At 36.0% G+C, this 8,832-nt stretch overlaps 1 non-coding gene across 1 annotated transcript; it reads left to right on the plus strand.

Moving 5' to 3' along the window:
* Positions 1-6,348: 6,348 nt before the first annotated feature.
* Positions 6,349-6,455, plus strand: LOC141662312 (small nucleolar RNA R71). Its single transcript, XR_012550433.1, has one exon. It is a non-coding gene; the product is annotated as a small nucleolar RNA R71 (small nucleolar RNA).
* The last annotated feature ends 2,377 nt before the right edge of the window (positions 6,456-8,832 follow it).

Below are 8,832 nucleotides of genomic sequence, written 5' to 3' on the forward strand. Positions count from 1 at the left end.
TTGGATCGGAGCTCCAATCCATTTAGATCTATATATATAATTTAATAAATTAAATTATTCTTGCTACATGCTGATTTCTAAAAATGAAAATGAAAAATATTTGGAAAATATGAAATGATACTATGTGTGTTTAGATAAATGTGCAAGCCATTGGAAAACTTGTGTCATCGAACTTCAATTTATTTATTTTTGCATATTGAAATGAGTCAATCGAAAGTTATGAATTTTAAAATATAGCAATGATATAGTTACATCACAAAAATTTGCACATAGATTCAGTTTTGAGGATTCATGTAGCGAAATTAAATTATTCGTAAATTGATTATGTAAAATTTTACTTTTCTACGGTTAAATATAGATATATTCTGAAAGTTGCATAACCGGTAAATATATGAATACATTTGAATATTTTATGTATCAAGTTCAATAAATAAATTGCAAGGAAAAAATATTAAGGAATTTAAATTTAATGAAAATTTTGTACTTAGAAACTTAAAATATTTAGATATATAGATTTTATTATATATATATATATAATATAAGCCAGATCGGGTTTTTAACAGATCGGATCACGTAAAAATCCATATCCACTTCTTGCTGGATCGAATCCTTATCGGATCGGATTTTTAGCGGATCGAACATTTTTTTATACAGTCTCTATCCATTTATCAAGCTCCAGATCAAATCGGATCGGACAGGATCCCCGCACCATTGACAAGCCTAAATCCATGTGTCAAGCTCTCATCAATTTTGTTGATGTCATCCTCCACTAACAATTCCCTCCTAATTTAATTTACTTTCAACCTCTCTCTTTCATTTATTACCTCCACTAATTCTCTCTCTCACCTATGTCTCATTTCTCTTTTACCTATTTCTCATTCTCTTTCTTCCTCATTTTTATATTCTTAAATTAATAATTTTTAATAGTTTTATTTTCTTCACTAATTTTATCTTATTCTAAATTAATTTTATTCACACCAATATTCATTATTATATTTTAATATTTAATAAAAAGTTGATAATCAATATTTGTAGTTTGGGTAATATTAACTTTTGAGTTTCTGTATTTATAATTTAATTCTACTCTCATTATTATGTATTAAAAATATTATATTAATATATATAATTCAAATTAAGCTATTTTCAAATATATTTTTTTTAAAATAATTATAATATAACCGGGTATCGACCCAAGAACTAATCTAGTTTTTAATGTTAACCACAACAATGAGAGATGGTGGTGACTAAATAGGTGGTTTGTGGTAACCGTGTTATAAAGGAAAAATTCATTCTTGTTCGAATATCAAAAAAGGCATGGAGGGAATACTTAATTGATTTTGTTGTTATAATATATATATGTGTGTATCAAATAGAAATTGAACTTAATATAGAAATTAATTTAAATTATTAGATCAATCTAATCTAATTATCTCTCTAAAAACACTGCATCCAACTAATCTGCATCTTATCGCAATCTCAGTTTCCCCCTTCCGTTTTTAGTTTGATTTTTCCCGTCAAACAATAAGTTTTTTTTAAGTCCGACCTCACTGTATTTTTCTCCATCTCTCAACAATCGATTTGCATACCATATGTGTTATATTTTGAAATAATTTTTACCAAGTCCCAATTCGAGTAGTTTAAACTGAACCAATCGAGAAGTGCTTAAATATACTTGTTAGGGCGAAAACACGCGCTAAAATTCACGCAAGTATATGCGTTCGCAAGTAGTATAAAATATAAATCAGATTCGTTTCCACAGAGACTGGTTTAGGTTAACTTCAATTTATGCACCTATGAAACAATGTATGGTTATCGCTCAATGCTAAGACAAATAACAAATTGGGTTTTTTTATTAAACTAAGATATTATACTAAATAACATTAACTAAGAGAATTGAGGTTGAATTACTATATATGACAAACATGGGATTCTAACTTCATTAAATACTTCATTTAATAGCCTTATTGTTCTTAACCTTAACATGTGATGATGATGACACTAATCAGATAACACGAAACTGATAAATGCCAACTTTCGTTGCACGAGTACCATTCTACCAGACATCCACAAAAGAGATAGAGGCTGAATAGGCACCAATTATGCTTAGTCCTTATATGTCTATAAGAACTGAAAACATAACGGTTTAATGCGCAAGTTATCTATCGTGATTACATAAGGCAAGTAAGATGGTTAAAATTACCTACGAATCATGCATAACGATTAGCCCATAATTGAACTCATCGTCCCCATGGGTTCCAATGAAAGCATGGTATAAATAAGGTCTTAATAAACTGAATAATAATTAAAGTACGAATAAACGAGATCTAGGTTCAACAAGAATGAAAACGAGCATCCAAAGTTACAACTAATTCAAAGAATCATAAGTTGAAAACAAGATCTTCTTTTTCGGAGTGGTTTTGTGCTTCTAGGTCTTCTTCTTGATATCCCAATCTTCCCGGATGATGAAAACCCCTTTTTTAAGTATATATAAGCCCATATTGGACCTGGACCCTTAAAATCGTAAAATTTCACTCAAAAAGGCTTTTTCAGCGAAATTAGCGAAGTCAGCCGCACACCAGCACGCGGCCGTACGGCACCAGCAGGCGGGCGCCTGACACCAGCAGGCGGGCGCCTACAGTCTTTCTGGAAAAATTCTGATGAATCTTATTTTGCCCATAACTTGAGTTTTACTCGTCAGAATTAGGCGATTCAACTGTCTACGCGAAGCTAACGAGATTCTCTACAACTTTACAATGGCCTAGGCTTCCAATTCTGACCACTTTTCATCATATTTCCTTTAAAATATCCTTTCTTCATTTAACTGATACCTGAAATATAATAACACAAAAACACATGAAAATACCAACAACTTGAGTCCAAAACACCAATTTAAGCTTGTAATAAAGCGTTCCAAGTGGATATAAAATCCACTTATTACACCCCCAAACTTGAATCGATGCTTGTCCTCAAGCATAAATAGACTCAAAACTACAAAACAAACCTAATGCATGAATGCAACTACGTGAATGCAACTAAATGATAATTCAATCGATCCCCTCAGAATAACCATAACCAAATGAATAAGCCAATGCCCTTAAGAATGCAATGACTTAAAACAGAGTTCGAATAAATCCCACAAACCAACTCATAAACCAGAAACGTGCGTGCGTGGAATGCTTAACAGATATCTCTCGATACTAGATCAATAACCATAACTTTTCTATCATCGAAATAATCAAAAGTTTATAAACAGAATAGACAATAAACGCATTATGAATCACAACACCTCCTTTCTACTAGAGTTATACAAGGATTCACACTATTATTGAACACATAACAAAGATGCTTATTTGACCGTGCAATGAATGAGGTCCCAAAAGACTTACGCAATAATACCCATGTAGCGAGAATTAGGTTAGCGGATCCCAGACTATAAAAAACCTTGGGTCACTAGGCACAAAGTCCCCTAGAACTTAATAACTCGAGTATTAAAGAGCTCACTCTTGATCAATTATGCATAAACACATACTTTTTTTTTCTTTTTTTATTTTCTTTTTTTTCAATAATTTCTGAATGAGTGCGTTTCACTCAATCTCATTCAACCCTAAACTACTCATAAAAATATGAGCCGGCTACTAGCCATTTGACGCCTAGCCTTACAACAACTAGCAATGAAATCCAAGTTTTTCTCCAGATAAAAAAAATCAGTATTTTTACGTCATTACGAGAATATCACAAATTCTAAATATAACCAAGTGATTAAATCTCAACAACAAACAAGTATGATCATGATCTAGATCAAAAGCAACCCTATAAGACATTGTGAAAATATTTGTTTCTGGCATGCAAATCAATTCATTAGGACTTAAACATCCCTCTATTCGTCATCACCACACTCAAATCAACATCAACTTATCAAATAGCATAGTTCATCTTAAGGGATCATGCTAAATATGCATGCAAATGCAACTATATGAAATCACATAAAAACAAACAAATATGTCCTAAATGAATAATCATGCAAACATATGAATGAACTACAACTAAACATGCAATATGAATCAATATGAATCTATATGGACACACACACTACTAATCCTTACATTATCACCCCCAAACTTAAAATTTTTAATGTCCTCATTGAAGGTAATAATAAGGATTTCAGGCATACCAAGTCATCGGAAAGATCACCTTCCTCGGGTGGAGGTCCAGGTGGCCAATCAACCTCGCCACCAGTGTCTCGACATACAGTACCGAAAGCATGTGTCAAATCTTCAGTAAAATATCAGTGGATGACATGAATGGCCTCCATACGCCTAGTCAATCTTCTATACTGCGCATCACCAACACCAGTCCTATCAACTGCCTGTGGTGAATGAGAGGGACCATCTGTAAGCACGACAAAAACCGGCCGGTCACCCTCTACATCATCAAAAGTATATCCCAACCCCTTGTCAGGGGGTGCACCTAGGAATGCATAACTCAAGTGATCTGGTAGTGGGTTAAGCTCAAGTATGGGAGCATCTTCAGTTGACGGCTCGAGACGTTCCTGAGAAATTTTCAGCTCTGCTAACCCAAGAGAATCGAATGGCATATCCAACTTCCTCTTCCACGGAGGTGCATTCAAAACCTGCAGTTGCTCTGCTCCTTTCTTGTCATTAAAAACTGATTTCCCCATTAAGGATTGCTCTAAGGTATCTGACTTTGGCAATTTTTCAAGCTCTGAATTTACTACAGAGTTGATCCACTCTACTTTAAAGCACTCCTCTTTAGCCGTGGGTAACTTTATTTCCTTGAACACATTAAACGTGACCTTTTGATCGTAAACCTTCATCGTAAGCTCTCATTTTTGTACATCAATCATAGTTCGGCCTGTAGCCAAGAATGGTCTTTCCAAGATGATGGGAATCTTCTTATCTTCCTTGAAATCAAGAATTACAAAGTCAGCAGGGAAGATGAGTTTATCCACCTTGACCAAGACATCCTCCACTATACCTCGTGGATAAGCGATGGAACAGTCAGCTATTTGCAATGACATGTATATTGGTTTCGGACCAGGCAGACCAAGCTTCTTGAAGATAGATAAGGGCATCAGATTGATGCTAGCTCCTAAATCACATAAACACTTGTCAAATGACAAGTTTCCGATGGTGCAAGGAATAGTGAAGCTTCCAGGATCTTTAAGCTTTGGAGGCATCTTCTGTTGCAGCACATCACTGCATTCCTCCGTTAGAGCAACGGTCTCTAAGTCATCGAGCTTCACTTTCCGAGAGAGAATACCTTTCATAAACCTCGCATAGCTAGGCATCTGTTCAAGAGCTTGAGCGAAAGGTATGTTGATATGAAGTTTCTTGAACACCTCCAAAAACTTCTCAAACTGCTTATCCTGCTTTTTCTTCTGCAGCCTCTTAGGAAAAGGAGGTGGAGGATAGATCTGTTTCTCCCCTGTATTACCCTCAGGAGGAGTGTGTTCCACAGTTTTCTTCCTTGATTCCACTTCTGCTTCCTTCTGCACATCTTCTTCAGCCAAAATTTCAGATTCTGGAACTTGAGATTTTTCAGGGCTTGCACCCCACCCTTCCCAGACCTTAATGTAATTGCCTTAACATGCTCTTCTGCTTCCCTCTTACCTAGAACTTCTATATCACTAGAAAGCGTTTCTGGTAGTTGATTCAATAAGGCGTTAGCAATTTGTCCTATCTGATTCTCCAGATACTGGATAGAAATAGCCTGGCTTTGGCATATAAGAGCCTAGTTTTTGCACATAAGCCTCAACTCCTCCAATTCAAATTTTTCATTCGAAGATAGACCTACATCATGAGTTTGTTGTTTTGGTGTAATTTGTTGCTGAAAACCAGGAGGGTTGAATAGCTTATTTCCAAACTGCTGGAACGGTTGTTGCATCACATTCTGATTGTTACTCCAGCTGAAGTTAGGATGATTCCAGTTGTCAGGATGATAAGTGTCTGGAACTGGTTGCTGCGATCTCTGAAAGTTGCTCACAAACTGAGCTGATTCACTAGATATAGCGCATTGCTCCGTCACATGCGAACCTGCACATAGCTCACAAACACTGGTTATCTGATTAACACCCAAGTTAGCCAGAGAATCGATCTTCATAGACAATTCCTTTAGTTGAGCAGTGATAGCCATAGCTGTATCCACCTCTTGCTCTGTGGCAATCTCTGGGCTGGATACTGATATTCATTAGCAGCCATCAGTTCAATTAGATCATAAGCTTCCTCATAGCTCTTCGCCCACAAGGCTCCACCTGATGCTGCATCGAGCATGGGTCTGGACTGTGCTCCCAACCCATTATAAAAACAATTGATGATCATCCAATCAGGCAATCTATGATGAGGACACTTCCTAAGCATCTCCTTGTAGTGCTCCCAAGCTTCACATTGCGATTCTCCCATTTGCTGCGCAAATTGAGTAATAGCATTCCCGAGTGCAGCTGTCTTCGCCATAGGGAAGAATTTAGTAAGAAAATTCTGAGCAAGATCTTCCCAAATAGTAATCGAACCAGCTGGTAGAGAGTGTAAACAGCTTTTAGCCTTGTCCCTCAGAGAGAATGGGAACAGTCTCAGCTTCACAGCATCTTCAGAAACACCGTTGAACTTGAAGGTGTCGCAGATCTCTATGAAATCCCTAATGTGCTTATTGGGATCTTCCGTTGGAGAACCCCCAAACTGGACTGAATTCTGTACCCATTGAATTATGTCGGTCTTGATCTCAAAGGTATTAGCTGTGATAGATGGCCTGGCAATGCTAGATTGAATGTCATTGATCCTGGGTTGAGAAAAATCCATCAAGGCTTTCGTTCGTGCTGCTGGATCTCCCATTGTAATGAGTACCTGAAACACAAACAAATAAACTGTGAAAGTAAAAGAATCCGAGTCAGTGAACTTTAACGACCACTGATGACAAGCATATAAACTAAAAATTAACATCGAGTCCCCGGCAGCGGCGCCAAAAACTTGTTAGGGCGAAAGCACGCGCTAAAATTCACGTAAGTATAGGCGTTCGCAAGTAGTATAAGATATAAATCAGATTTGTTCCCATAGAGACTGGTTTAGGTTAAGTTCAATTTATGCACCTATGCAACAATGTATGGTTATCGCTCAATGCTAAGACAAATAATAAATTGGGTTTTTATTAAACTAAGTGATTATACTAAATAACATTAACTAAGAGAATTGAGGTTGAATTACTATAAATGACAAACATGGGATTCTAACTTCATTAAATAGCCATATTGTTCTTAACCTTAGCATGTGATGATGATGACACTAATCAGATAACACAAAACTGATAAACGCCAACTTTCGTTGCACGAATACCATTCTACCAGACATCCACAAAAGAGATAGAAGCTGAATAGGAACCACTTATACTTAGTCCTTATATGTCTATAAGAATTGAAAACATAATGGTTTAATGCGCAAGTTATCTATCGTGATTACATAGGGCAAGTAAGATGGTTAAAATTACCTACGAATCATGCATAACAAATACAAGAACCTATGCTAGCATGGCAAGTTCTAAACCTCTATATTCACTGTCGCTTCAATAGAGATTAACACACTATCTTATATGTTAGCTACGCACATAAGACGAATAAGCACAACCAATACTAGGATATCAATCAATCACCACACACAAAGATATCGAAATAATTAACTATTGAAATCCATAAGTAAATCCGCTAGAATCCCATGATAACGATTAGCCCATAATTGAACTCATCGTCACCATGGGTCTTAATGAAAGCATGGTACAAACAAGGTCTTAATAAACTGAATAATAATTAAAATATGAATAAATGAGATCTAGGTTCAATAAGAACGAAAACGAGCATCCAAAGTTATAACTAATTCAAAGAATCATAAGTTGAAAACAAGATCTTCTTTTCTAGAGTTATTTTGTGCTTCTAGGTCTTCTTCTTGATATCCCAATCTTCCTGGATGATGAAAACCTTTTTTTAAGTATATATAAGCCCATATTGGATCTGGACCCTTAAAATCGTCAAATTCCACTCAAAAAAGGCTTTTTCAGCGAAATTAGCGAAGTTAACCGCGTATCAGCACGCGGCCGCGCGGCACCAGTAGGCGTGCGCCTCCTAGCAGGCGGGTGCCTGACACCAGCAGGCGGGCGCCTACAGCCTTTCTGGAAAAATTCTGATGAATCTTATTTTGAACATAACTTGAGTTCTACTCGTCTGAATTAGGAGATTCAACTGTCCACGCGAAGCTAACGAGATTCTCTACAACTTGACAATAGTCTAGGCTTCCAATTCAGATAATATTTCATCATATTTCTTTTAAAAGCTCCTTTCTTTATTTAACTGATACCTGAAATGCAATAAAACAAAAACACATCAAAATACCAACAACTTGAGTCCAAAACACCAATTTAAGCTTGTAATGAAGCGTTCCAAGTGGATATAAAATCCACTTATCAGTACTAATTCGAGAAGTGTAACATATTCATTTGAGAAGTGTACATTGCATAAATTCGAGAAGTGGAGTGCAAATGTACTTATTTGAGAAGTGCCAAACGAACCAATCCAAGTTCAGATTCAACTGATTCGAGGAGTATGCAAGGCCGAATTCGAGAAGCTAATCGTGCAACCAATTTGAGAAGTCCCGGAGATGCTGACTCAAGTAATTCAGTTCTCTGACAATTAACTTAGAGTTATCAAATAAATACTTAGACAATATTGATGTTCACAATAAAGACAAATAATTGAAAGCTTTATCAGAGAAAGAATAATTAGATTGTCAATTTATGAGTGATTTTTTCAAAGAACATGGATTAACAAGGAAAAGT

This window comes from Apium graveolens, chromosome 5, assembly GCF_009905375.1.
Source record: "Apium graveolens cultivar Ventura chromosome 5, ASM990537v1, whole genome shotgun sequence".
NCBI classification, from domain to species: Eukaryota; Viridiplantae; Streptophyta; class Magnoliopsida; order Apiales; family Apiaceae; genus Apium; species Apium graveolens.